This window comes from Hyperolius riggenbachi, chromosome 4 (assembly GCF_040937935.1).
Source record: "Hyperolius riggenbachi isolate aHypRig1 chromosome 4, aHypRig1.pri, whole genome shotgun sequence".
Classification (NCBI taxonomy): domain Eukaryota; kingdom Metazoa; phylum Chordata; class Amphibia; order Anura; family Hyperoliidae; genus Hyperolius; species Hyperolius riggenbachi.
The window spans coordinates 11,189,894-11,213,559 of NC_090649.1; the positions used below are offsets into that span (position 1 = coordinate 11,189,894).

A 23,666-nucleotide genomic window follows, 5' to 3' on the forward strand; every position below is an offset into this window, starting at 1 on the left:
ATACTCTATTGACCTAAGCCCAACATTTTAGATGTTGTTACCTCTCATAGCTACTTTATTGCTCCCTTTCTCATGTGGAAGGTTCTTTTGAGTATTAGTTCCCAATATGCCAGTTGTCTATGTTCCTATGCGAGCACTGCTTTCTTCTTGGTAGCAAAATTGCAATCAGTTTCCACCGGAGGTTTCTGTAGTGTAGTGGTTATCACGTTTGCTTTACACGCAAAAGGTCCCCAGCTCGAAACTGGGCAGAAACAGCGATGCTTTTTGTTCCATAAAGTGGTCTATTCCCCTCCTTTCTAAAGAAGATTTTTGGCCTCCAATGCTAGCTGCATCTTGACAAAACTCACATTAGTCTGCCTACTCCTCTTGATCCAGTTGTCTCCAAGCAAAAGAGCTGGAGTTAGTCCAAAGTAGCGTGTTAGCTTGATCAGGACAGATGTGGATCCTAGTTGTTGCGTGTGATTAAAATGAGCTGCGTGTGGTTAAAATGAGCTGCACGTGGTTAAAACAAGCTTTGCTTGGGTAAAATGAGCCGCTTGTGGGTACACCCTGAGAAGTGTAGGTGGTTTCTGTAGTGTAGTGGTTATCACGTTCGCCTCACACGCGAAAGGTCCCCGGTTCGAAACCGGGCAGAAACAGTGTCTACATTTAACTTTTTGCCATCCAAAGCACTCCTCCTTCCCTTGCTCCATACGCTTGCAAGCTGGCCATCAATGTGACTGGCCAGTGTCTTTTCTTCACTCACTTTCTCAGGCAACTGCTAATAGCCTCTTTCAGACTGCCTCTTAGCCATCCCTACATGCATATCCATCTAAGAGAGATCTAAAACTCAACTTGCAAAACACCAAGCTTTGTCTCTTTTCCTTCTCCCTAGATACTGCACTATCTAGAAGTAGAACTGTCCTACCACCTGATTTGTAAGTTTATATTGCCTGGAATTTGCCTTTGACTCTAACCTCCCTTGTCTTCTTCCTATCCAGCCCTTCTCCAAGTACTGCCACTTTGGTTGCCGTCGCATCATCTGCAAAGTTCAGGCTTTCCCAGTAGTTAAGACTTATGATATTTTGCTGCATGCCATGGTTGTCTTTCCCCTCCCCACCTTTCTATTCCCGAATGCCTTTTTTTTTACTCAAGCATACTCTATTGACCTAAGCCCAACATTTTAGATGTTGTTACCTCTCATAGCTACTTTATTGCTCCCTTTCTCATGTGGAAGGTTCTTTTGAGTATTAGTTCCCAATATGCCAGTTGTCTATGTTCCTATGCGAGCACTGCTTTCTTCTTGGTAGCAAAATTGCAATCAGTTTCCACCGGAGGTTTCTGTAGTGTAGTGGTTATCACGTTTGCTTTACACGCAAAAGGTCCCCAGCTCGAAACTGGGCAGAAACAGCGATGCTTTTTGTTCCATAAAGTGGTCTATTCCCCTCCTTTCTAAAGAAGATTTTTGGCCTCCAATGCTAGCTGCATCTTGACAAAACTCACATTAGTCTGCCTACTCCTCTTGATCCAGTTGTCTCCAAGCAAAAGAGCTGGAGTTAGTCCAAAGTAGCGTGTTAGCTTGATCAGGACAGATGTGGATCCTAGTTGTTGCGTGTGATTAAAATGAGCTGCGTGTGGTTAAAATGAGCTGCACGTGGTTAAAACAAGCTTTGCTTGGGTAAAATGAGCCGCTTGTGGGTACACCCTGAGAAGTGTAGGTGGTTTCTGTAGTGTAGTGGTTATCACGTTCGCCTCACACGCGAAAGGTCCCCGGTTCGAAACCGGGCAGAAACAGTGTCTACCTTTAACTTTTTGCCATCCAAAGCACTCCTCCTTCCCTTGCTCCATACGCTTGCAAGCTGGCCATCAATGTGACTGGCCAGTGTCTTTTCTTCACTCACTTTCTCAGGCAACTGCTAATAGCCTCTTTCAGACTGCCTCTTAGCCATCCCTACATGCATATCCATCTAAGAGAGATCTAAAACTCAACTTGCAAAACACCAAGCTTTGTCTCTTTTCCTTCTCCCTAGATACTGCACTATCTAGAAGTAGAACTGTCCTACCACCTGATTTGTAAGTTTATATTGCCTGGAATTTGCCTTTGACTCTAACCTCCCTTGTCTTCTTCCTATCCAGCCCTTCTCCAAGTACTGCCACTTTGGTTGCCGTCGCATCATCTGCAAAGTTCAGGCTTTCCCAGTAGTTAAGACTTATGATATTTTGCTGCATGCCATGGTTGTCTTTCCCCTCCCCACCTTTCTATTCCCGAATGCCTTTTTTTTTACTCAAGCATACTCTATTGACCTAAGCCCAACATTTTAGATGTTGTTACCTCTCATAGCTACTTTATTGCTCCCTTTCTCATGTGGAAGGTTCTTTTGAGTATTAGTTCCCAATATGCCAGTTGTCTATGTTCCTATGCGAGCACTGCTTTCTTCTTGGTAGCAAAATTGCAATCAGTTTCCACCGGAGGTTTCTGTAGTGTAGTGGTTATCACGTTTGCTTTACACGCAAAAGGTCCCCAGCTCGAAACTGGGCAGAAACAGCGATGCTTTTTGTTCCATAAAGTGGTCTATTCCCCTCCTTTCTAAAGAAGATTTTTGGCCTCCAATGCTAGCTGCACCTTGACAAAACTCACATTAGTCTGCCTACTCCTCTTGATCCAGTTGTCTCCAAGCAAAAGAGCTGGAGTTAGTCCAAAGTAGCGTGTTAGCTTGATCAGGACAGATGTGGATCCTAGTTGTTGCGTGTGGTTAAAATGAGTTGCGTGTGGTTAAAATGAGCTGCACGTAGTTAAAACAAGCTTTGCTTGGGTAAAATGAGCCGCTTGTGGGTACACCCTGAGAAGTGTAGGTTGTTTCTGTAGTGTAGTGGTTATCACGTTCGCCTAACACGCGAAAGGTCCCCAGTTCGAAACTGGGCAGAAACATGGCTTTTTCTCTGGTCTTCTTTCCTTTTCACGCAGGCTCCACTTACGCATGCATGAGTCTTTACCTGTCTGGCTTAATCATATTCATGAAAAGCTCTACTTTTCCTCTTTCGGGGCTCCAGGACAAGCAAGAAGTGTCTGGTTTCTGTAGTGTAGTGGTTATCACGTTTGCTTTACACGCAAAAGGTCCCCAGCTCGAAACTGGGCAGAAACAGCGATGCTTTTTGTTCCATAAAGTGGTCTATTCCCCTCCTTTCTAAAAAAGATTTTTGGCCTCCAATGCTAGCTGCACCTTGACAAAACTCACATTAGTCTGCCTACTCCTCTTGATCCAGTTGTCTCCAAGCAAAAGAGCTGGAGTTAGTCCAAAGTAGCGTGTTAGCTTGATCAGGACAGATGTGGATCCTAGTTGTTGCGTGTGGTTAAAATGAGCTGCGTGTGGTTAAAATGAGCTGCACGTGGTTAAAACAAGCTTTGCTTGGGTAAAATGAGCCACTTGTGGGTACACCCTGAGAAGTGTAGGTGGTTTCTGTAGTGTAGTGGTTATCACGTTCGCCTAACACGCGAAAGGTCCCCAGTTCGAAACTGGGCAGAAACATGACTTTTTCTCTGGTCTTCTTTCCTTTTCACGCAGGCTCCACTTACGCATGCATGAGTCTTTACCTGTCTGGCTTAATCATATTCATGAAAAGCTCTACTTTTCCTCTTTCGGGGCTCCAGGACAAGCAAAAAGTGTCTGGTTTCTGTAGTGTAGTGGTTATCACGTTTGCCTCACACGCGAAAGGTCCCCGGTTTGAAACCGGGCAGAAACAGTGTCTACCTTTAACTTTTTGCCATCCAAAGCACTCCTCCTTCCCTTGCTCCATACGCTTGCAAGCTGGCCCTCAATGTGACTGGCCAGTGTCTTTTCTTCACTCACTTTCTCAGGCAACTGCTAATAGCCTCTTTCAGACTGCCTCTCAGCCATCCCTACATGCATATCCATCTAAGAGAGATCTAAAACTCAACTTGCAAAACACCAAGCTTTGTCTCTTTTCCTTCTCCCTAGATACTGCACTATCTAGAAGTAGAACTGTCCTACCACCTGCTTTGTAAGTTTATATTGCCTGGAATTTGCCTTTGACTCCAACCTCCCTTGTCTTCTTCCTATCCAGCCCTTCTCCAAGTACTGCCACTTTGGTTGCCGTCGCATCATCTGCAAAGTTCAGGCTTTCCCAGTAGTTAAGACTTATGATATTTTGCTGCATGCCATGGTTGTCTTTCCCCTCCCCACCTTTCTATTCCCGAATGCCTTTTTTTTTACTCAAGCATACTCTATTGACCTAAGCCCAACATTTTAGATGTTGTTACCTCTCATAGCTACTTTATTGCTCCCTTTCTCATGTGGAAGGTTCTTTTGAGTATTAGTTCCCAATATGCCAGTTGTCTATGTTCCTATGCGAGCACTGCTTTCTTCTTGGTAGCAAAATTGCAATCAGTTTCCACCGGAGGTTTCTGTAGTGTAGTGGTTATCACGTTTGCTTAACACGCAAAAGGTCCCCAGCTCGAAACTGGGCAGAAACAGCGATGCTTTTTGTTCCATAAAGTGGTCTATTCCCCTCCTTTCTAAAGAAGATTTTTGGCCTCCAATGCTAGCTGCACCTTGACAAAACTCACATTAGTCTGCCTACTCCTCTTGATCCAGTTGTCTCCAAGCAAAAGAGCTGGAGTTAGTCCAAAGTAGCGTGTTAGCTTGATCAGGACAGATGTGGATCCTAGTTGTTGCGTGTGGTTAAAATGAGCTGCGTGTGGTTAAAATGAGCTGCACGTGGTTAAAACAAGCTTTGCTTGGGTAAAATGAGCCGCTTGTGGGTACACCCTGAGAAGTGTAGGTGGTTTCTGTAGTGTAGTGGTTATCACGTTTGCCTAACACGCGAAAGGTCCCCAGTTCGAAACTGGGCAGAAACATGGCTTTTTCTCTGGTCTTCTTTCCTTTTCACGCAGGCTCCACTTACGCATGCATGAGTCTTTACCTGTCTGGCTTAATCATATTCATGAAAAGCTCTACTTTTCCTCTTTCGGGGCTCCAGGACAAGCAAGAAGTGTCTGGTTTCTGTAGTGTAGTGGTTGTCACGTTTGCCTCACACGCGAAAGGTCCCCGGTTCGAAACCGGGCAGAAACAGTGTCTACCTTTAACTTTTTGCCATCCAAAGCACTCCTCCTTCCCTTGCTCCATACGCTTGCAAGCTGGCCCTCAATGTGACTGGCCAGTGTCTTTTCTTCACTCACTTTCTCAGGCAACTGCTAATAGCCTCTTTCAGACTGCCTCTCAGCCATCCCTACATGCATATCCATCTAAGAGAGATCTAAAACTCAACTTGCAAAACACCAAGCTTTGTCTCTTTTCCTTCTCCCTAGATACTGCACTATCTAGAAGTAGAACTGTCCTACCACCTGCTTTGTAAGTTTATATTGCCTGGAATTTGCCTTTGACTCCAACCTCCCTTGTCTTCTTCCTATCCAGCCCTTCTCCAAGTACTGCCACTTTGGTTGCCGTCGCATCATCTGCAAAGTTCAGGCTTTCCCAGTAGTTAAGACTTATGATATTTTGCTGCATGCCATGGTTGTCTTTCCCCTCCCCACCTTTCTATTCCCGAATGCCTTTTTTTTTACTCAAGCATACTCTATTGACCTAAGCCCAACATTTTAGATGTTGTTACCTCTCATAGCTACTTTATTGCTCCCTTTCTCATGTGGAAGGTTCTTTTGAGTATTAGTTCCCAATATGCCAGTTGTCTATGTTCCTATGCGAGCACTGCTTTCTTCTTGGTAGCAAAATTGCAATCAGTTTCCACCGGAGGTTTCTGTAGTGTAGTGGTTATCACGTTTGCTTTACTCGCAAAAGGTCCCCAGCTTGAAACTGGGCAGAAACAGCGATGCTTTTTGTTCCATAAAGTGGTCTATTCCCCTCCTTTCTAAAGAAGATTTTTGGCCTCCAATGCTAGCTGCACCTTGACAAAACTCACATTAGTCTGCCTACTCCTCTTGATCCAGTTGTCTCCAAGCAAAAGAGCTGGAGTTAGTCCAAAGTAGCGTGTTAGCTTGATCAGGACAGATGTGGATCCTAGTTGTTGCGTGTGGTTAAAATGAGTTGCGTGTGGTTAAAATGAGCTGCACGTAGTTAAAACAAGCTTTGCTTGGGTAAAATGAGCCGCTTGTGGGTACACCCTGAGAAGTGTAGGTTGTTTCTGTAGTGTAGTGGTTATCACGTTCGCCTAACACGCGAAAGGTCCCCAGTTCGAAACTGGGCAGAAACATGGCTTTTTCTCTGGTCTTCTTTCCTTTTCACGCAGGCTCCACTTACGCATGCATGAGTCTTTACCTGTCTGGCTTAATCATATTCATGAAAAGCTCTACTTTTCCTCTTTCGGGGCTCCAGGACAAGCAAGAAGTGTCTGGTTTCTGTAGTGTAGTGGTTATCACGTTTGCTTTACACGCAAAAGGTCCCCAGCTCGAAACTGGGCAGAAACAGCGATGCTTTTTGTTCCATAAAGTGGTCTATTCCCCTCCTTTCTAAAGAAGATTTTTGGCCTCCAATGCTAGCTGCACCTTGACAAAACTCACATTAGTCTGCCTACTCCTCTTGATCCAGTTGTCTCCAAGCAAAAGAGCTGGAGTTAGTCCAAAGTAGCGTGTTAGCTTGATCAGGACAGATGTGGATCCTAGTTGTTGCGTGTGGTTAAAATGAGCTGCGTGTGGTTAAAATGAGCTGCACGTGGTTAAAACAAGCTTTGCTTGGGTAAAATGAGCCACTTGTGGGTACACCCTGAGAAGTGTAGGTGGTTTTTGTAGTGTAGTGGTTATCACGTTCGCCTAACACGCGAAAGGTCCCCAGTTCGAAACTGGGCAGAAACATGACTTTTTCTCTGGTCTTCTTTCCTTTTCACGCAGGCTCCACTTACGCATGCATGAGTCTTTACCTGTCTGGCTTAATCATATTCATGAAAAGCTCTACTTTTCCTCTTTCGGGGCTCCAGGACAAGCAATAAGTGTCTGGTTTCTGTAGTGTAGTGGTTATCACGTTTGCCTCACACGCGAAAGGTCCCCGGTTTGAAACCGGGCAGAAACAGTGTCTACCTTTAACTTTTTGCCATCCAAAGCACTCCTCCTTCCCTTGCTCCATACGCTTGCAAGCTGGCCCTCAATGTGACTGGCCAGTGTCTTTTCTTCACTCACTTTCTCAGGCAACTGCTAATAGCCTCTTTCAGACTGCCTCTTAGCCATCCCTACATGCATATCCATCTAAGAGAGATCTAAAACTCAACTTGCAAAACACCAAGCTTTGTCTCTTTTCCTTCTCCCTAGATACTGCACTATCTAGAAGTAGAACTGTCCTACCACCTGCTTTGTAAGTTTATATTGCCTGGAATTTGCCTTTGACTCCAACCTCCCTTGTCTTCTTCCTATCCAGCCCTTCTCCAAGTACTGCCACTTTGGTTGCCGTCGCATCATCTGCAAAGTTCAGGCTTTCCCAGTAGTTAAGACTTATGATATTTTGCTGCATGCCATGGTTGTCTTTCCCCTCCCCACCTTTCTATTCCCGAATGCCTTTTTTTTTACTCAAGCATACTCTATTGACCTAAGCCCAACATTTTAGATGTTGTTACCTCTCATAGCTACTTTATTGCTCCCTTTCTCATGTGGAAGGTTCTTTTGAGTATCAGTTCCCAATATGCCAGTTGTCTATGTTCCTATGCGAGCACTGCTTTCTTCTTGGTAGCAAAATTGCAATCAGTTTCCACCGGAGGTTTCTGTAGTGTAGTGGTTATCACGTTTGCTTTACACGCAAAAGGTCCCCAGCTCGAAACTGGGCAGAAACAGCGATGCTTTTTGTTCCATAAAGTGGTCTATTCCCCTCCTTTCTAAAGAAGATTTTTGGCCTCCAATGCTAGCTGCACCTTGACAAAACTCACATTAGTCTGCCTACTCCTCTTGATCCAGTTGTCTCCAAGCAAAAGAGCTGGAGTTAGTCCAAAGTAGCGTGTTAGCTTGATCAGGACAGATGTGGATCCTAGTTGTTGCGTGTGGTTAAAATAAGCTGCGTGTGGTTAAAATGAGCTGCACGTGGTTAAAACAAGCTTTGCTTGGGTAAAATGAGCCGCTTGTGGGTACACCCTGAGAAGTGTAGGTGGTTTCTGTAGTGTAGTGGTTATCACGTTTGCCTAACACGCGAAAGGTCCCCAGTTCGAAACTGGGCAGAAACATGGCTTTTTCTCTGGTCTTCTTTCCTTTTCACGCAGGCTCCACTTACGCATGCATGAGTCTTTACCTGTCTGGCTTAATAATATTCATGAAAAGCTCTACTTTTCCTCTTTCGGGGCTCCAGGACACGCAAGAAGTGTCTGGTTTCTGTAGTGTAGTGGTTATCACGTTCGCCTCACACGCGAAAGGTCCCCGGTTCGAAACCGGGCAGAAACAGTGTCTACCTTTAACTTTTTGCCATCCAAAGCACTCCTCCTTCCCTTGCTCCATACGCTTGCAAGCTGGCCCTCAATGTGACTGGCCAGTGTCTTTTCTTCACTCACTTTCTCAGGCAACTGCTAATAGCCTCTTTCAGACTGCCTCTCAGCCATCCCTACATGCATATCCATCTAAGAGAGATCTAAAACTCAACTTGCAAAACACCAAGCTTTGTCTCTTTTCCTTCTCCCTAGATACTGCACTATCTAGAAGTAGAACTGTCCTACCACCTGCTTTGTAAGTTTATATTGCCTGGAATTTGCCTTTGACTCCAACCTCCCTTGTCTTCTTCCTATCCAGCCCTTCTCCAAGTACTGCCACTTTGGTTGCCGTCGCATCATCTGCAAAGTTCAGGCTTTCCCAGTAGTTAAGACTTATGATATTTTGCTGCATGCCATGGTTGTCTTTCCCCTCCCCACCTTTCTATTCCCGAATGCCTTTTTTTTTACTCAAGCATACTCTATTGACCTAAGCCCAACATTTTAGATGTTGTTACCTCTCATAGCTACTTTATTGCTCCCTTTCTCATGTGGAGGGTTCTTTTGAGTATTAGTTCCCAATATGCCAGTTGTCTATGTTCCTATGCGAGCACTGCTTTCTTCTTGGTAGCAAAATTGCAATCAGTTTCCACCGGAGGTTTCTGTAGTGTAGTGGTTATCACGTTTGCTTTACTCGCAAAAGGTCCCCAGCTCGAAACTGGGCAGAAACAGCGATGCTTTTTGTTCCATGAAGTGGTCTATTCCCCTCCTTTCTAAAGAAGATTTTTGGCCTCCAATGCTAGCTGCACCTTGACAAAACTCACATTAGTCTGCCTACTCCTCTTGATCCAGTTGTCTCCAAGCAAAAGAGCTGGAGTTAGTCCAAAGTAGCGTGTTAGCTTGATCAGGACAGATGTGGATCCTAGTTGTTGCGTGTGGTTAAAATGAGTTGCGTGTGGTTAAAATGAGCTGCACGTAGTTAAAACAAGCTTTGCTTGGGTAAAATGAGCCGCTTGTGGGCACACCCTGAGAAGTGTAGGTTGTTTCTGTAGTGTAGTGGTTATCACGTTCGCCTAACACGCGAAAGGTCCCCAGTTCGAAACTGGGCAGAAACATGGCTTTTTCTCTGGTCTTCTTTCCTTTTCACGCAGGCTCCACTTACGCATGCATGAGTCTTTACCTGTCTGGCTTAATCATATTCATGAAAAGCTCTACTTTTCCTCTTTCGGGGCTCCAGGACAAGCAAAAAGTGTCTGGTTTCTGTAGTGTAGTGGTTATCACGTTTGCCTCACACGCGAAAGGTCCCCGGTTTGAAACCGGGCAGAAACAGTGTCTACCTTTAACTTTTTGCCATCCAAAGCACTCCTCCTTCCCTTGCTCCATACGCTTGCAAGCTGGCCCTCAATGTGACTGGCCAGTGTCTTTTCTTCACTCACTTTCTCAGGCAACTGCTAATAGCCTCTTTCAGACTGCCTCTTAGCCATCCCTACATGCATATCCATCTAAGAGAGATCTAAAACTCAACTTGCAAAACACCAAGCTTTGTCTCTTTTCCTTCTCCCTAGATACTGCACTATCTAGAAGTAGAACTGTCCTACCACCTGCTTTGTAAGTTTATATTGCCTGGAATTTGCCTTTGACTCCAACCTCCCTTGTCTTCTTCCTATCCAGCCCTTCTCCAAGTAATGCCACTTTGGTTGCCGTCGCATCATCTGCAAAGTTCAGGCTTTCCCAGTAGTTAAGACTTATGATATTTTGCTGCATGCCATGGTTGTCTTTCCCCTCCCCACCTTTCTATTCCCGAATGCCTTTTTTTTTACTCAAGCATACTCTATTGACCTAAGCCCAACATTTTAGATGTTGTTACCTCTCATAGCTACTTTATTGCTCCCTTTCTCATGTGGAAGGTTCTTTTGAGTATCAGTTCCCAATATGCCAGTTGTCTATGTTCCAATGCGAGCACTGCTTTCTTCTTGGTAGCAAAATTGCAATCAGTTTCCACCGGAGGTTTCTGTAGTGTAGTGGTTATCACGTTTGCTTTACACGCAAAAGGTCCCCAGCTCGAAACTGGGCAGAAACAGCGATGCTTTTTGTTCCATAAAGTGGTCTATTCCCCTCCTTTCTAAAGAAGATTTTTGGCCTCCAATGCTAGCTGCACCTTGACAAAACTCACATTAGTCTGCCTACTCCTCTTGATCCAGTTGTCTCCAAGCAAAAGAGCTGGAGTTAGTCCAAAGTAGCGTGTTAGCTTGATCAGGACAGATGTGGATCCTAGTTGTTGCGTGTGATTAAAATGAGCTGCGTGTGGTTAAAATGAGCTGCACGTGGTTAAAACAAGCTTTGCTTGGGTAAAATGAGCCGCTTGTGGGTACACCCGGAGAAGTGTAGGTGGTTTCTGTAGTGTAGTGGTTATCACATTCGCCTAACACGCAAAAGGTCCCCAGTTCGAAACTGGGCAGAAACATGGCTTTTTCTCTGGTCTTCTTTCCTTTTCACGCAGGCTCCACTTACGCATGCATGAGTCTTTACCTGTCTGGCTTAATCATATTCATGAAAAGCTCTACTTTTCCTCTTTCGGGGCTCCAGGACAAGCAAGAAGTGTCTGGTTTCTGTAGTGTAGTGGTTATCACGTTCGCCTCACACGCGAAAGGTCCCCGGTTTGAAACCGGGCAGAAACAGTGTCTACCTTTAACTTTTTGCCATCCAAAGCACTCCTCCTTCCCTTGCTCCATACGCTTGCAAGCTTGCCATCAATGTGACTGGCCAGTGTCTTTTCTTCACTCACTTTCTCAGGCAACTGCTAATAGCCTCTTTCAGACTGCCTCTTAGCCATCCCTACATGCATATCCATCTAAGAGAGATCTAAAACTCAACTTGCAAAACACCAAGCTTTGTCTCTTTTCCTTCTCCCTAGATACTGCACTATCTAGAAGTAGAACTGTCCTACCACCTGCTTTGTAAGTTTATATTGCCTGGAATTTGCCTTTGACTCCAACCTCCCTTGTCTTCTTCCTATCCAGCCCTTCTCCAAGTACTGCCACTTTGGTTGCCGTCGCATCATCTGCAAAGTTCAGGCTTTCCCAGTAGTTAAGACTTATGATATTTTGCTGCATGCCATGGTTGTCTTTCCCCTCCCCACCTTTCTATTCCCGAATGCCTTTTTTTTTACTCAAGCATACTCTATTGACCTAAGCCCAACATTTTAGATGTTGTTACCTCTCATAGCTACTTTATTGCTCCCTTTCTCATGTGGAAGGTTCTTTTGAGTATTAGTTCCCAATATGCCAGTTGTCTATGTTCCTATGCGAGCACTGCTTTCTTCTTGGTAGCAAAATTGCAATCAGTTTCCACCGGAGGTTTCTGTAGTGTAGTGGTTATCACGTTTGCTTTACACGCAAAAGGTCCCCAGCTCGAAACTGGGCAGAAACAGCGATGCTTTTTGTTCCATAAAGTGGTCTATTCCCCTCCTTTCTAAAGAAGATTTTTGGCCTCCAATGCTAGCTGCACCTTGACAAAACTCACATTAGTCTGCCTACTCCTCTTGATCCAGTTGTCTCCAAGCAAAAGAGCTGGAGTTAGTCCAAAGTAGCGTGTTAGCTTGATCAGGACAGATGTGGATCCTAGTTGTTGCGTGTGATTAAAATGAGCTGCGTGTGGTTAAAATGAGCTGCACGTGGTTAAAACAAGCTTTGCTTGGGTAAAATGAGCCGCTTGTGGGTACACCCTGAGAAGTGTAGGTGGTTTCTGTAGTGTAGTGGTTATCACGTTCCCCTAACACGCAAAAGGTCCCCAGTTCGAAACTGGGCAGAAACATGGCTTTTTCTCTGGTCTTCTTTCCTTTTCACGCAGGCTCCACTTACGCATGCATGAGTCTTTACCTGTCTGGCTTAATCATATTCATGAAAAGCTCTACTTTTCCTCTTTCGGGGCTCCAGGACAAGCAAGAAGTGTCTGGTTTCTGTAGTGTAGTGGTTATCACGTTTGCCTCGCACGCGAAAGGTCCCCGGTTCGAAACTGGGCAGAAACAGTGTCTACCTTTAACTTTTTGCCATCCAAAGCACTCCTCCTTCCCTTGCTCCATACGCTTGCAAGCTGGCCATCAATGTGACTGGCCAGTGTCTTTTCTTCACTCACTTTCTCAGGCAACTGCTAATAGCCTCTTTCAGACTGCCTCTTAGCCATCCCTACATGCATATCCATCTAAGAGAGATCTAAAACTCAACTTGCAAAACACCAAGCTTTGTCTCTTTTCCTTCTCCCTAGATACTGCACTATCTAGAAGTAGAACTGTCCTACCACCTGCTTTGTAAGTTTATATTGCCTGGAATTTGCCTTTGACTCCAACCTCCCTTGTCTTCTTCCTATCCAGCCCTTCTCCAAGTACTGCCACTTTGGTTGCCGTCGCATCATCTGCAAAGTTCAGGCTTTCCCAGTAGTTAAGACTTATGATATTTTGCTGCATGCCATGGTTGTCTTTCCCCTCCCCACCTTTCTATTCCCGAATGCCTTTTTTTTTACTCAAGCATACTCTATTGACCTAAGCCCAACATTTTAGATGTTGTTACCTCTCATAGCTACTTTATTGCTCCCTTTCTCATGTGGAAGGTTCTTTTGAGTATTAGTTCCCAATATGCCAGTTGTCTATGTTCCTATGCGAGCACTGCTTTCTTCTTGGTAGCAAAATTGCAATCAGTTTCCACCGGAGGTTTCTGTAGTGTAGTGGTTATCCCGTTTGCTTTACTCGCAAAAGGTCCCCAGCTCGAAACTGGGCAGAAACAGCGATGCTTTTTGTTCCATAAAGTGGTCTATTCCCCTCCTTTCTAAAGAAGATTTTTGGCCTCCAATGCTAGCTGCACCTTGACAAAACTCACATTAGTCTGCCTACTCCTCTTGATCCAGTTGTCTCCAAGCAAAAGAGCTGGAGTTAGTCCAAAGTAGCGTGTTAGCTTGATCAGGACAGATGTGGATCCTAGTTGTTGCGTGTGATTAAAATGAGCTGCGTGTGGTTAAAATGAGCTGCACGTGGTTAAAACAAGCTTTGCTTGGGTAAAATGAGCCACTTGTGGGTACACTCTGAGAAGTGTAGGTGGTTTCTGTAGTGTAGTGGTTATCACGTTCGCCTAACATGCGAAAGGTCCCCAGTTCGAAACTGGGCAGAAACATGGCTTTTTCTCTGGTCTTCTTTCCTTTTCACGCAGGCTCCACTTACGCATGCATGAGTCTTTACCTGTCTGGCTTAATCATATTCATGAAAAGCTCTACTTTTCCTCTTTCGGGGCTCCAGGACAAGCAAAAAGTGTCTGGTTTCTGTAGTGTAGTGGTTATCACGTTCGCCTCACACGCGAAAGGTCCCCGGTTCGAAACCGGGCAGAAACAGTGTCTACCTTTAACTTTTTGCCATCCAAAGCACTCCTCCTTCCCTTGCTCCATACGCTTGCAAGCTGGCCATCAATGTGACTGGCCAGTGTCTTTTCTTCACTCACTTTCTCAGGCAACTGCTAATAGCCTCTTTCAGACTGCCTCTTAGCCATCCCTACATGCATATCCATCTAAGAGAGATCTAAAACTCAACTTGCAAAACACCAAGCTTTGTCTCTTTTTCTTCTCCCTAGATACTGCACTATCTAGAAGTAGAACTGTCCTACCACCTGCTTTGTAAGTTTATATTGCCTGGAATTTGCCTTTGACTCCAACCTCCCTTGTCTTCTTCCTATCCAGCCCTTCTCCAAGTACTGCCACTTTGGTTGCCGTCGCATCATCTGCAAAGTTCAGGCTTTCCCAGTAGTTAAGACTTATGATATTTTGCTGCATGCCATGGTTGTCTTTCCCCTCCCCACCTTTCTATTCCCGAATGCCTTTTTTTTTACTCAAGCATACTCTATTGACCTAAGCCCAACATTTTAGATGTTGTTACCTCTCATAGCTACTTTATTGCTCCCTTTCTCATGTGGAAGGTTCTTTTGAGTATTAGTTCCCAATATGCCAGTTGTCTATGTTCCTATGCGAGCACTGCTTTCTTCTTCGTAGCAAAATTGCAATCAGTTTCCACCGGAGGTTTCTGTAGTGTAGTGGTTATCACGTTTGCTTTACACGCAAAAGGTCCCCAGCTCGAAACTGGGCAGAAACAGCGATGCTTTTTGTTCCATAGAGTGGTCTATTCCCCTCCTTTCTAAAGAAGATTTTTGGCCTCCAATGCTAGCTGCACCTTGACAAAACTCACATTAGTCTGCCTACTCCTCTTGATCCAGTTGTCTCCAAGCAAAAGAGCTGGAGTTAGTCCAAAGTAGCGTGTTAGCTTGATCAGGACAGATGTGGATCCTAGTTGTTGCGTGTGGTTAAAATGAGCTGCGTGTGGTTAAAATGAGCTGCACGTGGTTAAAACAAGCTTTGCTTGGGTAAAATGAGCCACTTGTGGGTACACCCTGAGAAGTGTAGGTGGTTTCTGTAGTGTAGTGGTTATCACGTTCGCCTAACACGCGAAAGGTCCCCAGTTCGAAACTGGGCAGAAACATGGCTTTTTCTCTGGTCTTCTTTCCTTTTCACGCAGGCTCCACTTACGCATGCATGAGTCTTTACCTGTCTGGCTTAATCATATTCATGAAAAGCTCTACTTTTCCTCTTTCGGGGCTCCAGGACAAGCAAAAAGTGTCTGGTTTCTGTAGTGTAGTGGTTATCACGTTTGCCTCACACGCGAAAGGTCCCCGGTTTGAAACCGGGCAGAAACAGTGTCTACCTTTAACTTTTTGCCATCCAAAGCACTCCTCCTTCCCTTGCTCCATACGCTTGCAAGCTGGCCATCAATGTGACTGGCCAGTGTCTTTTCTTCACTCACTTTCTCAGGCAACTGCTAATAGCCTCTTTCAGACTGCCTCTTAGCCATCCCTACATGCATATCCATCTAAGAGAGATCTAAAACTCAACTTGCAAAACACCAAGCTTTGTCTCTTTTCCTTCTCCCTAGATACTGCACTATCTAGAAGTAGAACTGTCCTACCACCTGCTTTGTAAGTTTATATTGCCTGGAATTTGCCTTTGACTCCAACCTCCCTTGTCTTCTTCCTATCCAGCCCTTCTCCAAGTACTGCCACTTTGGTTGCCGTCGCATCATCTGCAAAGTTCAGGCTTTCCCAGTAGTTAAGACTTATGATATTTTGCTGCATGCCATGGTTGTCTTTCCCCTCCCCACCTTTCTATTCCCGAATGCCTTTTTTTTTACTCAAGCATACTCTATTGACCTAAGCCCAACATTTTAGATGTTGTTACCTCTCATAGCTACTTTATTGCTCCCTTTCTCATGTGGAAGGTTCTTTTGAGTATTAGTTCCCAATATGCCAGTTGTCTATGTTCCTATGCGAGCACTGCTTTCTTCTTGGTAGCAAAATTGCAATCAGTTTCCACCGGAGGTTTCTGTAGTGTAGTGGTTATCACGTTTGCTTTACACGCAAAAGGTCCCCAGCTCGAAACTGGGCAGAAACAGCGATGCTTTTTGTTCCATAAAGTGGTCTATTCCCCTCCTTTCTAAAGAAGATTTTTGGCCTCCAATGCTAGCTGCACCTTGACAAAACTCACATTAGTCTGCCTACTCCTCTTGATCCAGTTGTCTCCAAGCAAAAGAGCTGGAGTTAGTCCAAAGTAGCGTGTTAGCTTGATCAGGACAGATGTGGATCCTAGTTGTTGCGTGTGATTAAAATGAGCTGCGTGTGGTTAAAATGAGCTGCACGTGGTTAAAACAAGCTTTGCTTGGGTAAAATGAGCCGCTTGTGGGTACACCCTGAGAAGTGTAGGTGGTTTCTGTAGTGTAGTGGTTATCACGTTCCCCTAACACGCAAAAGGTCCCCAGTTCGAAACTGGGCAGAAACATGGCTTTTTCTCTGGTCTTCTTTCCTTTTCACGCAGGCTCCACTTACGCATGCATGAGTCTTTACCTGTCTGGCTTAATCATATTCATGAAAAGCTCTACTTTTCCTCTTTCGGGGCTCCAGGACAAGCAAGAAGTGTCTGGTTTCTGTAGTGTAGTGGTTATCACGTTCGCCTCGCACGCGAAAGGTCCCCGGTTCGAAACTGGGCAGAAACAGTGTCTACCTTTAACTTTTTGCCATCCAAAGCACTCCTCCTTCCCTTGCTCCATACGCTTGCAAGCTGGCCATCAATGTGACTGGCCAGTGTCTTTTCTTCACTCACTTTCTCAGGCAACTGCTAATAGCCTCTTTCAGACTGCCTCTTAGCCATCCCTACATGCATATCCATCTAAGAGAGATCTAAAACTCAACTTGCAAAACACCAAGCTTTGTCTCTTTTCCTTCTCCCTAGATACTGCACTATCTAGAAGTAGAACTGTCCTACCACCTGCTTTGTAAGTTTATATTGCCTGGAATTTGCCTTTGACTCCAACCTCCCTTGTCTTCTTCCTATCCAGCCCTTCTCCAAGTACTGCCACTTTGGTTGCCGTCGCATCATCTGCAAAGTTCAGGCTTTCCCAGTAGTTAAGACTTATGATATTTTGCTGCATGCCATGGTTGTCTTTCCCCTCCCCACCTTTCTATTCCCGAATGCCTTTTTTTTTACTCAAGCATACTCTATTGACCTAAGCCCAACATTTTAGATGTTGTTACCTCTCATAGCTACTTTATTGCTCCCTTTCTCATGTGGAAGGTTCTTTTGAGTATTAGTTCCCAATATGCCAGTTGTCTATGTTCCTATGCGAGCACTGCTTTCTTCTTGGTAGCAAAATTGCAATCAGTTTCCACCGGAGGTTTCTGTAGTGTAGTGGTTATCCCGTTTGCTTTACTCGCAAAAGGTCCCCAGCTCGAAACTGGGCAGAAACAGCGATGCTTTTTGTTCCATAAAGTGGTCTATTCCCCTCCTTTCTAAAGAAGATTTTTGGCCTCCAATGCTAGCTGCACCTTGACAAAACTCACATTAGTCTGCCTACTCCTCTTGATCCAGTTGTCTCCAAGCAAAAGAGCTGGAGTTAGTCCAAAGTAGCGTGTTAGCTTGATCAGGACAGATGTGGATCCTAGTTGTTGCGTGTGATTAAAATGAGCTGCGTGTGGTTAAAATGAGCTGCACGTGGTTAAAACAAGCTTTGCTTGGGTAAAATGAGCCACTTGTGGGTACACTCTGAGAAGTGTAGGTGGTTTCTGTAGTGTAGTGGTTATCACGTTCGCCTAACATGCGAAAGGTCCCCAGTTCGAAACTGGGCAGAAACATGGCTTTTTCTCTGGTCTTCTTTCCTTTTCACGCAGGCTCCACTTACGCATGCATGAGTCTTTACCTGTCTGGCTTAATCATATTCATGAAAAGCTCTACTTTTCCTCTTTCGGGGCTCCAGGACAAGCAAAAAGTGTCTGGTTTCTGTAGTGTAGTGGTTATCACGTTCGCCTCACACGCGAAAGGTCCCCGGTTCGAAACCGGGCAGAAACAGTGTCTACCTTTAACTTTTTGCCATCCAAAGCACTCCTCCTTCCCTTGCTCCATACGCTTGCAAGCTGGCCATCAATGTGACTGGCCAGTGTCTTTTCTTCACTCACTTTCTCAGGCAACTGCTAATAGCCTCTTTCAGACTGCCTCTTAGCCATCCCTACATGCATATCCATCTAAGAGAGATCTAAAACTCAACTTGCAAAACACCAAGCTTTGTCTCTTTTTCTTCTCCCTAGATACTGCACTATCTAGAAGTAGAACTGTCCTACCACCTGCTTTGTAAGTTTATATTGCCTGGAATTTGCCTTTGACTCCAACCTCCCTTGTCTTCTTCCTATCCAGCCCTTCTCCAAGTACTGCCACTTTGGTTGCCGTCGCATCATCTGCAAAGTTCAGGCTTTCCCAGTAGTTAAGACTTATGATATTTTGCTGCATGCCATGGTTGTCTTTCCCCTCCCCACCTTTCTATTCCCGAATGCCTTTTTTTTTACTCAAGCATACTCTATTGACCTAAGCCCAACATTTTAGATGTTGTTACCTCTCATAGCTACTTTATTGCTCCCTTTCTCATGTGGAAGGTTCTTTTGAGTATTAGTTCCCAATATGCCAGTTGTCTATGTTCCTATGCGAGCACTGCTTTCTTCTTCGTAGCAAAATTGCAATCAGTTTCCACCGGAGGTTTCTGTAGTGTAGTGGTTATCACGTTTGCTTTACACGCAAAAGGTCCCCAGCTCGAAACTGGGCAGAAACAGCGATGCTTTTTGTTCCATAGAGTGGTCTATTCCCCTCCTTTCTAAAGAAGATTTTTGGCCTCCAATGCTAGCTGCACCTTGACAAAACTCACATTAGTCTGCCTACTCCTCTTGATCCAGTTGTCTCCAAGCAAAAGAGCTGGAGTTAGTCCAAAGTAGCGTGTTAGCTTGATCAGGACAGATGTGGATCCTAGTTGTTGCGTGTGGTTAAAATGAGCTGCGTGTGGTTAAAATGAGCTGCACGTGGTTAAAACAAGCTTTGCTTGGGTAAAATGAGCCACTTGTGGGTACACCCTGAGAAGTGTAGGTGGTTTCTGTAGTGTAGTGGTTATCACGTTCGCCTAACACGCGAAAGGTCCCCAGTTCGAAACTGGGCAGAAACATGGCTTTTTCTCTGGTCTTCTTTCCTTTTCACGCAGGCTCCACTTACGCATGCATGAGTCTTTACCTGTCTGGCTTAATCATATTCATGAAAAGCTCTACTTTTCCTCTTTCGGGGCTCCAGGACAAGCAAAAAGTGTCTGGTTTCTGTAGTGTAGTGGTTATCACGTTTGCCTCACACGCGAAAGGTCCCCGGTTTGAAACCGGGCAGAAACAGTGTCTACCTTTAACTTTTTGCCATCCAAAGCACTCCTCCTTCCCTTGCTCCATACGCTTGCAAGCTGGCCATCAATGTGACTGGCCAGTGTCTTTTCTTCACTCACTTTCTCAGGCAACTGCTAATAGCCTCTTTCAGACTGCCTCTTAGCCATCCCTACATGCATATCCATCTAAGAGAGATCTAAAACTCAACTTGCAAAACACCAAGCTTTGTCTCTTTTCCTTCTCCCTAGATACTGCACTATCTAGAAGTAGAACTGTCCTACCACCTGCTTTGTAAGTTTATATTGCCTGGAATTTGCCTTTGACTCCAACCTCCCTTGTCTTCTTCCTATCCAGCCCTTCTCCAAGTACTGCCACTTTGGTTGCCGTCGCATCATCTGCAAAGTTCAGGCTTTCCCAGTAGTTAAGACTTATGATATTTTGCTGCATGCCATGGTTGTCTTTCCCCTCCCCACCTTTCTATTCCCGAATGCCTTTTTTTTTACTCAAGCATACTCTATTGACCTAAGCCCAACATTTTAGATGTTGTTACCTCTCATAGCTACTTTATTGCTCCCTTTCTCATGTGGAAGGTTCTTTTGAGTATTAGTTCCCAATATGCCAGTTGTCTATGTTCCTATGCGAGCACTGCTTTCTTCTTGGTAGCAAAATTGCAATCAGTTTCCACCGGAGGTTTCTGTAGTGTAGTGGTTATCACGTTTGCTTTACACGCAAAAGGTCCCCAGCTCGAAACTGGGCAGAAACAGCGATGCTTTTTGTTCCATAAAGTGGTCTATTCCCCTCCTTTCTAAAGAAGATTTTTGGCCTCCAATGCTAGCTGCATCTTGACAAAACTCACATTAGTCTGCCTACTCCTCTTGATCCAGTTGTCTCCAAGCAAAAGAGCTGGAGTTAGTCCAAAGTAGCGTGTTAGCTTGATCAGGACAGATGTGGATCCTAGTTGTTGCGTGTGATTAAAATGAGCTGCGTGTGGTTAAAATGAGCTGCACGTGGTTAAAACAAGCTTTGCTTGGGTAAAATGAGCCGCTTGTGGGTACACCCTGAGAAGTGTAGGTGGTTTCTGTAGTGTAGTGGTTATCACGTTCGCCTAACAGGCGAAAGGTCCCCAGTTCGAAACTGGGCAGAAACATGGCTTTTTCTCTGGTCTTCTTTCCTTTTCACGCAGGCTCCACTTACGCATGCATGAGTCTTTACCTGTCTGGCTTAATCATATTCATGAAAAGCTCTACTTTTCCTCTTTCGGGGCTCCAGGACAAGCAAGAAGTGTCTGGTTTCTGTAGTGTAGTGGTTATCACGTTCGCCTCACACGCGAAAGGTCCCCGGTTCGAAACCGGGCAGAAACAGTGTCTACCTTTAACTTTTTGCCATCCAAAGCACTCCTCCTTCCCTTGCTCCATACGCTTGCAAGCTGGCCATCAATGTGACTGGCCAGTGTCTTTTCTTCACTCACTTTCTCAGGCAACTGCTAATAGCCTCTTTCAGACTGCCTCTTAGCCATCCCTACATGCATATCCATCTAAGAGAGATCTAAAACTCAACTTGCAAAACACCAAGCTTTGTCTCTTTTCCTTCTCCCTAGATACTGCACTATCTAGAAGTAGAACTGTCCTACCACCTGCTTTGTAAGTTTATATTGCCTGGAATTTGCCTTTGACTCCAACCTCCCTTGTCTTCTTCCTATCCAGCCCTTCTCCAAGTACTGCCACTTTGGTTGCCGTCGCATCATCTGCAAAGTTCAGGCTTTCCCAGTAGTTAAGACTTATGATATTTTGCTGCATGCCATGGTTGTCTTTCCCCTCCCCACCTTTCTATTCCCGAATGCCTTTTTTTTTACTCAAGCATACTCTATTGACCTAAGCCCAACATTTTAGATGTTGTTACCTCTCATAGCTACTTTATTGCTCCCTTTCTCATGTGGAAGGTTCTTTTGAGTATTAGTTCCCAATATGCCAGTTGTCTATGTTCCTATGCGAGCACTGCTTTCTTCTTGGTAGCAAAATTGCAATCAGTTTCCACCGGAGGTTTCTGTAGTGTAGTGGTTATCACGTTTGCTTTACTCGCAAAAGGTCCCCAGCTCGAAACTGGGCAGAAACAGCGATGCTTTTTGTTCCATAAAGTGGTCTATTCCCCTCCTTTCTAAAGAAGATTTTTGGCCTCCAATGCTAGCTGCACCTTGACAAAACTCACATTAGTCTGCCTACTCCTCTTGATCCAGTTGTCTCCAAGCAAAAGAGCTGGAGTTAGTCCAAAGTAGCGTGTTAGCTTGATCAGGACAGATGTGGATCCTAGTTGTTGCGTGTGGTTAAAATGAGTTGCGTGTGGTTAAAATGAGCTGCACGTAGTTAAAACAAGCTTTGCTTGGGTAAAATGAGCCGCTTGTGGGTACACCCTGAGAAGTGTAGGTTGTTTCTGTAGTGTAGTGGTTATCACATTCGCCTAACACGCGAAAGGTCCCCAGTTCGAAACTGGGCAGAAACATGGCTTTTTCTCTGGTCTTCTTTCCTTTTCACGCAGGCTCCACTTACGCATGCATGAGTCTTTACCTGTCTGGCTTAATCATATTCATGAAAAGCTCTACTTTTCCTCTTTCGGGGCTCCAGGACAAGCAAGAAGTGTCTGGTTTCTGTAGTGTAGTGGTTATCACGTTTGCTTTACACGCAAAAGGTCCCCAGCTCGAAACTGGGCAGAAACAGCGATGCTTTTTGTTCCATAAAGTGGTCTATTCCCCTCCTTTCTAAAGAAGATTTTTGGCCTCCAATGCTAGCTGCACCTTGACAAAACTCACATTAGTCTGCCTACTCCTCTTGATCCAGTTGTCTCCAAGCAAAAGAGCTGGAGTTAGGCCCCGTTCACACTTGCGGTTTTGCGAAAACCGCACCGGATGTCCGGACCGCACCGGAGCCGGATCGGACCTGAACCGTACGGTTCCTGTCCGGATCCGGTCCGGATCCGGTCCGGTTGCATACGGTTTCCGTGCGGTATGAACACGGTTGCGGTCCGGATCCGGATTCTTAAAGAGATAACAACCTGTATAAATACCTGGGGTTCTGGGAGGTCAGCAGAAGCTCTGGGGTCATTGTTGGAGACAGCTGGACGTGTGGAAACCATCCTTGGATACAGAGACAGCAGTTGGGACCATGGATCCAGTCATTTTTTACGCTTATTACCTGGGAATTCTCTCCTTCCTGTTGTTTACCTACTACTATGTGGGGAGAAGGCGTGCTCCTCGCAGGAGATGGTGGGTGCACCCTCTACTAGCCAGGAGGCAGAGGAAGGGAGAGTTCCAGGCCCTCTACCGGGACCTCAGACGACACCCACAGAAGTTCTACAGCTACACTCGGATGTCTATTCCCCTGTAAGTATCTAGGCCTAAATACACCAACCCCCACCATCCCTAAACACCCCACCCTCACCCCCACAACACCTCATCCCTGTATACCTAGCTAAACACACCACCCTGACCCCCACACCCCTGTATACCTAGCTATACACTACACCCCCACCCTCCACAACACTCCCAAACCTCTGTAAACACACCTCCCCCATCCTCCACCCAACACCTTGTCCCACAACATACTTTACAGCTTCTTCCTTTACATCTCCTGACAGGTTTGATACCCTTTTGGAGATGGTGAAGGATGACCTTAGGAAGAAGGATACCACGTTCAGGAGAGCAGTCACACCACAAGAACAACTACTCATCACACTGAGGTATGTAAAAACAAATTTTTTTATTGCAAAAACAACCACTTTCCAACATGGAAACATTCTTCCAACATGGAAGACAAAAAAATAACATATCAATGGTATAGCCCGGTCAGTTTTAAGGAACACCAACCACCAACTTTGTGCTGGAAGAGTTGCAGGGCATAGCTGCCCAAGTGTCTTTCGGGGACACCAGTACCTAATATTAAAGTGCTTCAAAAACCTAACCACTGGCACAGGACCCTCTGAGCCATGGATGAAGGACACAGGGCAGTGAAAAGGCTAGGCCTCTCACCGACCAGTCAAGGTGTCCTTCATCCATGGCTCCTAGGGTCTTGTGCAAGTGGTTAGGAACAAGAACAAAGTGAGGAGCAAGAGGAACCGATGGCACAGGTGCAGGACTACAGGTGCAGTGCAACAGGCACAAGGTTGTGACCCAGGTAGTGTCTTTCGGGGACACCAGGCCCTAATAAATTGAAGTGCTTCAAAAACCTAACCACTGGCACAGGACCCTCTGAGCCATGGATGAAGGACACAGGGCAGTGAAAAGGCTAGGCCTCTCACCGACCAGTCAAGGTGTCCTTCATCCATGGCTCCAAGGGTCTTGTGCAAGTGGTTAGGAACAAGAACAAAGTGAGGAGCAAGAGGAACCGATGGCACAGGTGCATGACTACAGGTGCAGTGCAACAGGCACAAGGTTGTGACCCAGGTAGTGTCTTTCGGGGACACCAGGCCCTAATAAATTGAAGTGCTTCAAAAACCTAACCACTGGCACAGGACCCTCTGAGCCATGGATGA

General features: G+C 45.4%; 47 non-coding genes across 47 annotated transcripts; all 47 read left to right on the forward strand.

The window, feature by feature from the left end:
- Positions 1–181: 181 nt before the first annotated feature.
- TRNAV-UAC (transfer RNA valine (anticodon UAC)) lies at positions 182–254 on the forward strand. The gene has a single exon. It is a non-coding gene; the product is annotated as a tRNA-Val (tRNA).
- A 311-nt stretch (positions 255–565) lies between these two features.
- On the forward strand, positions 566–638 carry TRNAV-CAC (transfer RNA valine (anticodon CAC)). Its single transcript has one exon. It is a non-coding gene; the product is annotated as a tRNA-Val (tRNA).
- A 678-nt stretch (positions 639–1,316) lies between these two features.
- Positions 1,317–1,389, forward strand: TRNAV-UAC (transfer RNA valine (anticodon UAC)). The gene has a single exon. It is a non-coding gene; the product is annotated as a tRNA-Val (tRNA).
- A 311-nt stretch (positions 1,390–1,700) lies between these two features.
- On the forward strand, positions 1,701–1,773 carry TRNAV-CAC (transfer RNA valine (anticodon CAC)). Its single transcript has one exon. It is a non-coding gene; the product is annotated as a tRNA-Val (tRNA).
- A 678-nt stretch (positions 1,774–2,451) lies between these two features.
- TRNAV-UAC (transfer RNA valine (anticodon UAC)) lies at positions 2,452–2,524 on the forward strand. The gene has a single exon. It is a non-coding gene; the product is annotated as a tRNA-Val (tRNA).
- A 311-nt stretch (positions 2,525–2,835) lies between these two features.
- TRNAV-AAC (transfer RNA valine (anticodon AAC)) lies at positions 2,836–2,908 on the forward strand. The gene has a single exon. It is a non-coding gene; the product is annotated as a tRNA-Val (tRNA).
- Positions 2,909–3,049: 141 nt separating this feature from the next.
- On the forward strand, positions 3,050–3,122 carry TRNAV-UAC (transfer RNA valine (anticodon UAC)). The gene has a single exon. It is a non-coding gene; the product is annotated as a tRNA-Val (tRNA).
- Positions 3,123–3,433: 311 nt separating this feature from the next.
- TRNAV-AAC (transfer RNA valine (anticodon AAC)) lies at positions 3,434–3,506 on the forward strand. Its single transcript has one exon. It is a non-coding gene; the product is annotated as a tRNA-Val (tRNA).
- A 141-nt stretch (positions 3,507–3,647) lies between these two features.
- On the forward strand, positions 3,648–3,720 carry TRNAV-CAC (transfer RNA valine (anticodon CAC)). The gene has a single exon. It is a non-coding gene; the product is annotated as a tRNA-Val (tRNA).
- Positions 3,721–4,398: 678 nt separating this feature from the next.
- TRNAV-AAC (transfer RNA valine (anticodon AAC)) lies at positions 4,399–4,471 on the forward strand. The gene has a single exon. It is a non-coding gene; the product is annotated as a tRNA-Val (tRNA).
- A 311-nt stretch (positions 4,472–4,782) lies between these two features.
- Positions 4,783–4,855, forward strand: TRNAV-AAC (transfer RNA valine (anticodon AAC)). The gene has a single exon. It is a non-coding gene; the product is annotated as a tRNA-Val (tRNA).
- Positions 4,856–4,996: 141 nt separating this feature from the next.
- Positions 4,997–5,069, forward strand: TRNAV-CAC (transfer RNA valine (anticodon CAC)). The gene has a single exon. It is a non-coding gene; the product is annotated as a tRNA-Val (tRNA).
- Positions 5,070–6,131: 1,062 nt separating this feature from the next.
- Positions 6,132–6,204, forward strand: TRNAV-AAC (transfer RNA valine (anticodon AAC)). Its single transcript has one exon. It is a non-coding gene; the product is annotated as a tRNA-Val (tRNA).
- A 141-nt stretch (positions 6,205–6,345) lies between these two features.
- Positions 6,346–6,418, forward strand: TRNAV-UAC (transfer RNA valine (anticodon UAC)). The gene has a single exon. It is a non-coding gene; the product is annotated as a tRNA-Val (tRNA).
- Positions 6,419–6,729: 311 nt separating this feature from the next.
- Positions 6,730–6,802, forward strand: TRNAV-AAC (transfer RNA valine (anticodon AAC)). Its single transcript has one exon. It is a non-coding gene; the product is annotated as a tRNA-Val (tRNA).
- A 141-nt stretch (positions 6,803–6,943) lies between these two features.
- Positions 6,944–7,016, forward strand: TRNAV-CAC (transfer RNA valine (anticodon CAC)). The gene has a single exon. It is a non-coding gene; the product is annotated as a tRNA-Val (tRNA).
- A 678-nt stretch (positions 7,017–7,694) lies between these two features.
- On the forward strand, positions 7,695–7,767 carry TRNAV-UAC (transfer RNA valine (anticodon UAC)). Its single transcript has one exon. It is a non-coding gene; the product is annotated as a tRNA-Val (tRNA).
- Positions 7,768–8,078: 311 nt separating this feature from the next.
- Positions 8,079–8,151, forward strand: TRNAV-AAC (transfer RNA valine (anticodon AAC)). Its single transcript has one exon. It is a non-coding gene; the product is annotated as a tRNA-Val (tRNA).
- A 141-nt stretch (positions 8,152–8,292) lies between these two features.
- Positions 8,293–8,365, forward strand: TRNAV-CAC (transfer RNA valine (anticodon CAC)). The gene has a single exon. It is a non-coding gene; the product is annotated as a tRNA-Val (tRNA).
- Positions 8,366–9,043: 678 nt separating this feature from the next.
- Positions 9,044–9,116, forward strand: TRNAV-UAC (transfer RNA valine (anticodon UAC)). Its single transcript has one exon. It is a non-coding gene; the product is annotated as a tRNA-Val (tRNA).
- A 311-nt stretch (positions 9,117–9,427) lies between these two features.
- On the forward strand, positions 9,428–9,500 carry TRNAV-AAC (transfer RNA valine (anticodon AAC)). Its single transcript has one exon. It is a non-coding gene; the product is annotated as a tRNA-Val (tRNA).
- Positions 9,501–9,641: 141 nt separating this feature from the next.
- On the forward strand, positions 9,642–9,714 carry TRNAV-CAC (transfer RNA valine (anticodon CAC)). Its single transcript has one exon. It is a non-coding gene; the product is annotated as a tRNA-Val (tRNA).
- Positions 9,715–10,392: 678 nt separating this feature from the next.
- TRNAV-UAC (transfer RNA valine (anticodon UAC)) lies at positions 10,393–10,465 on the forward strand. The gene has a single exon. It is a non-coding gene; the product is annotated as a tRNA-Val (tRNA).
- Positions 10,466–10,776: 311 nt separating this feature from the next.
- Positions 10,777–10,849, forward strand: TRNAV-AAC (transfer RNA valine (anticodon AAC)). Its single transcript has one exon. It is a non-coding gene; the product is annotated as a tRNA-Val (tRNA).
- Positions 10,850–10,990: 141 nt separating this feature from the next.
- Positions 10,991–11,063, forward strand: TRNAV-CAC (transfer RNA valine (anticodon CAC)). The gene has a single exon. It is a non-coding gene; the product is annotated as a tRNA-Val (tRNA).
- A 678-nt stretch (positions 11,064–11,741) lies between these two features.
- TRNAV-UAC (transfer RNA valine (anticodon UAC)) lies at positions 11,742–11,814 on the forward strand. Its single transcript has one exon. It is a non-coding gene; the product is annotated as a tRNA-Val (tRNA).
- Positions 11,815–12,125: 311 nt separating this feature from the next.
- On the forward strand, positions 12,126–12,198 carry TRNAV-AAC (transfer RNA valine (anticodon AAC)). The gene has a single exon. It is a non-coding gene; the product is annotated as a tRNA-Val (tRNA).
- Positions 12,199–12,339: 141 nt separating this feature from the next.
- On the forward strand, positions 12,340–12,412 carry TRNAA-CGC (transfer RNA alanine (anticodon CGC)). The gene has a single exon. It is a non-coding gene; the product is annotated as a tRNA-Ala (tRNA).
- Positions 12,413–13,474: 1,062 nt separating this feature from the next.
- Positions 13,475–13,547, forward strand: TRNAV-AAC (transfer RNA valine (anticodon AAC)). Its single transcript has one exon. It is a non-coding gene; the product is annotated as a tRNA-Val (tRNA).
- Positions 13,548–13,688: 141 nt separating this feature from the next.
- TRNAV-CAC (transfer RNA valine (anticodon CAC)) lies at positions 13,689–13,761 on the forward strand. The gene has a single exon. It is a non-coding gene; the product is annotated as a tRNA-Val (tRNA).
- A 678-nt stretch (positions 13,762–14,439) lies between these two features.
- Positions 14,440–14,512, forward strand: TRNAV-UAC (transfer RNA valine (anticodon UAC)). The gene has a single exon. It is a non-coding gene; the product is annotated as a tRNA-Val (tRNA).
- A 311-nt stretch (positions 14,513–14,823) lies between these two features.
- On the forward strand, positions 14,824–14,896 carry TRNAV-AAC (transfer RNA valine (anticodon AAC)). Its single transcript has one exon. It is a non-coding gene; the product is annotated as a tRNA-Val (tRNA).
- A 141-nt stretch (positions 14,897–15,037) lies between these two features.
- TRNAV-CAC (transfer RNA valine (anticodon CAC)) lies at positions 15,038–15,110 on the forward strand. The gene has a single exon. It is a non-coding gene; the product is annotated as a tRNA-Val (tRNA).
- Positions 15,111–15,788: 678 nt separating this feature from the next.
- On the forward strand, positions 15,789–15,861 carry TRNAV-UAC (transfer RNA valine (anticodon UAC)). Its single transcript has one exon. It is a non-coding gene; the product is annotated as a tRNA-Val (tRNA).
- Positions 15,862–16,172: 311 nt separating this feature from the next.
- TRNAV-AAC (transfer RNA valine (anticodon AAC)) lies at positions 16,173–16,245 on the forward strand. Its single transcript has one exon. It is a non-coding gene; the product is annotated as a tRNA-Val (tRNA).
- A 141-nt stretch (positions 16,246–16,386) lies between these two features.
- Positions 16,387–16,459, forward strand: TRNAA-CGC (transfer RNA alanine (anticodon CGC)). The gene has a single exon. It is a non-coding gene; the product is annotated as a tRNA-Ala (tRNA).
- Positions 16,460–17,521: 1,062 nt separating this feature from the next.
- Positions 17,522–17,594, forward strand: TRNAV-AAC (transfer RNA valine (anticodon AAC)). Its single transcript has one exon. It is a non-coding gene; the product is annotated as a tRNA-Val (tRNA).
- Positions 17,595–17,735: 141 nt separating this feature from the next.
- Positions 17,736–17,808, forward strand: TRNAV-CAC (transfer RNA valine (anticodon CAC)). The gene has a single exon. It is a non-coding gene; the product is annotated as a tRNA-Val (tRNA).
- A 678-nt stretch (positions 17,809–18,486) lies between these two features.
- TRNAV-UAC (transfer RNA valine (anticodon UAC)) lies at positions 18,487–18,559 on the forward strand. Its single transcript has one exon. It is a non-coding gene; the product is annotated as a tRNA-Val (tRNA).
- Positions 18,560–18,870: 311 nt separating this feature from the next.
- TRNAV-AAC (transfer RNA valine (anticodon AAC)) lies at positions 18,871–18,943 on the forward strand. The gene has a single exon. It is a non-coding gene; the product is annotated as a tRNA-Val (tRNA).
- Positions 18,944–19,084: 141 nt separating this feature from the next.
- On the forward strand, positions 19,085–19,157 carry TRNAV-CAC (transfer RNA valine (anticodon CAC)). Its single transcript has one exon. It is a non-coding gene; the product is annotated as a tRNA-Val (tRNA).
- Positions 19,158–19,835: 678 nt separating this feature from the next.
- On the forward strand, positions 19,836–19,908 carry TRNAV-UAC (transfer RNA valine (anticodon UAC)). Its single transcript has one exon. It is a non-coding gene; the product is annotated as a tRNA-Val (tRNA).
- A 311-nt stretch (positions 19,909–20,219) lies between these two features.
- TRNAV-AAC (transfer RNA valine (anticodon AAC)) lies at positions 20,220–20,292 on the forward strand. The gene has a single exon. It is a non-coding gene; the product is annotated as a tRNA-Val (tRNA).
- A 141-nt stretch (positions 20,293–20,433) lies between these two features.
- Positions 20,434–20,506, forward strand: TRNAV-CAC (transfer RNA valine (anticodon CAC)). The gene has a single exon. It is a non-coding gene; the product is annotated as a tRNA-Val (tRNA).
- A 678-nt stretch (positions 20,507–21,184) lies between these two features.
- On the forward strand, positions 21,185–21,257 carry TRNAV-UAC (transfer RNA valine (anticodon UAC)). Its single transcript has one exon. It is a non-coding gene; the product is annotated as a tRNA-Val (tRNA).
- A 311-nt stretch (positions 21,258–21,568) lies between these two features.
- On the forward strand, positions 21,569–21,641 carry TRNAV-AAC (transfer RNA valine (anticodon AAC)). Its single transcript has one exon. It is a non-coding gene; the product is annotated as a tRNA-Val (tRNA).
- A 141-nt stretch (positions 21,642–21,782) lies between these two features.
- TRNAV-UAC (transfer RNA valine (anticodon UAC)) lies at positions 21,783–21,855 on the forward strand. Its single transcript has one exon. It is a non-coding gene; the product is annotated as a tRNA-Val (tRNA).
- The last annotated feature ends 1,811 nt before the right edge of the window (positions 21,856–23,666 follow it).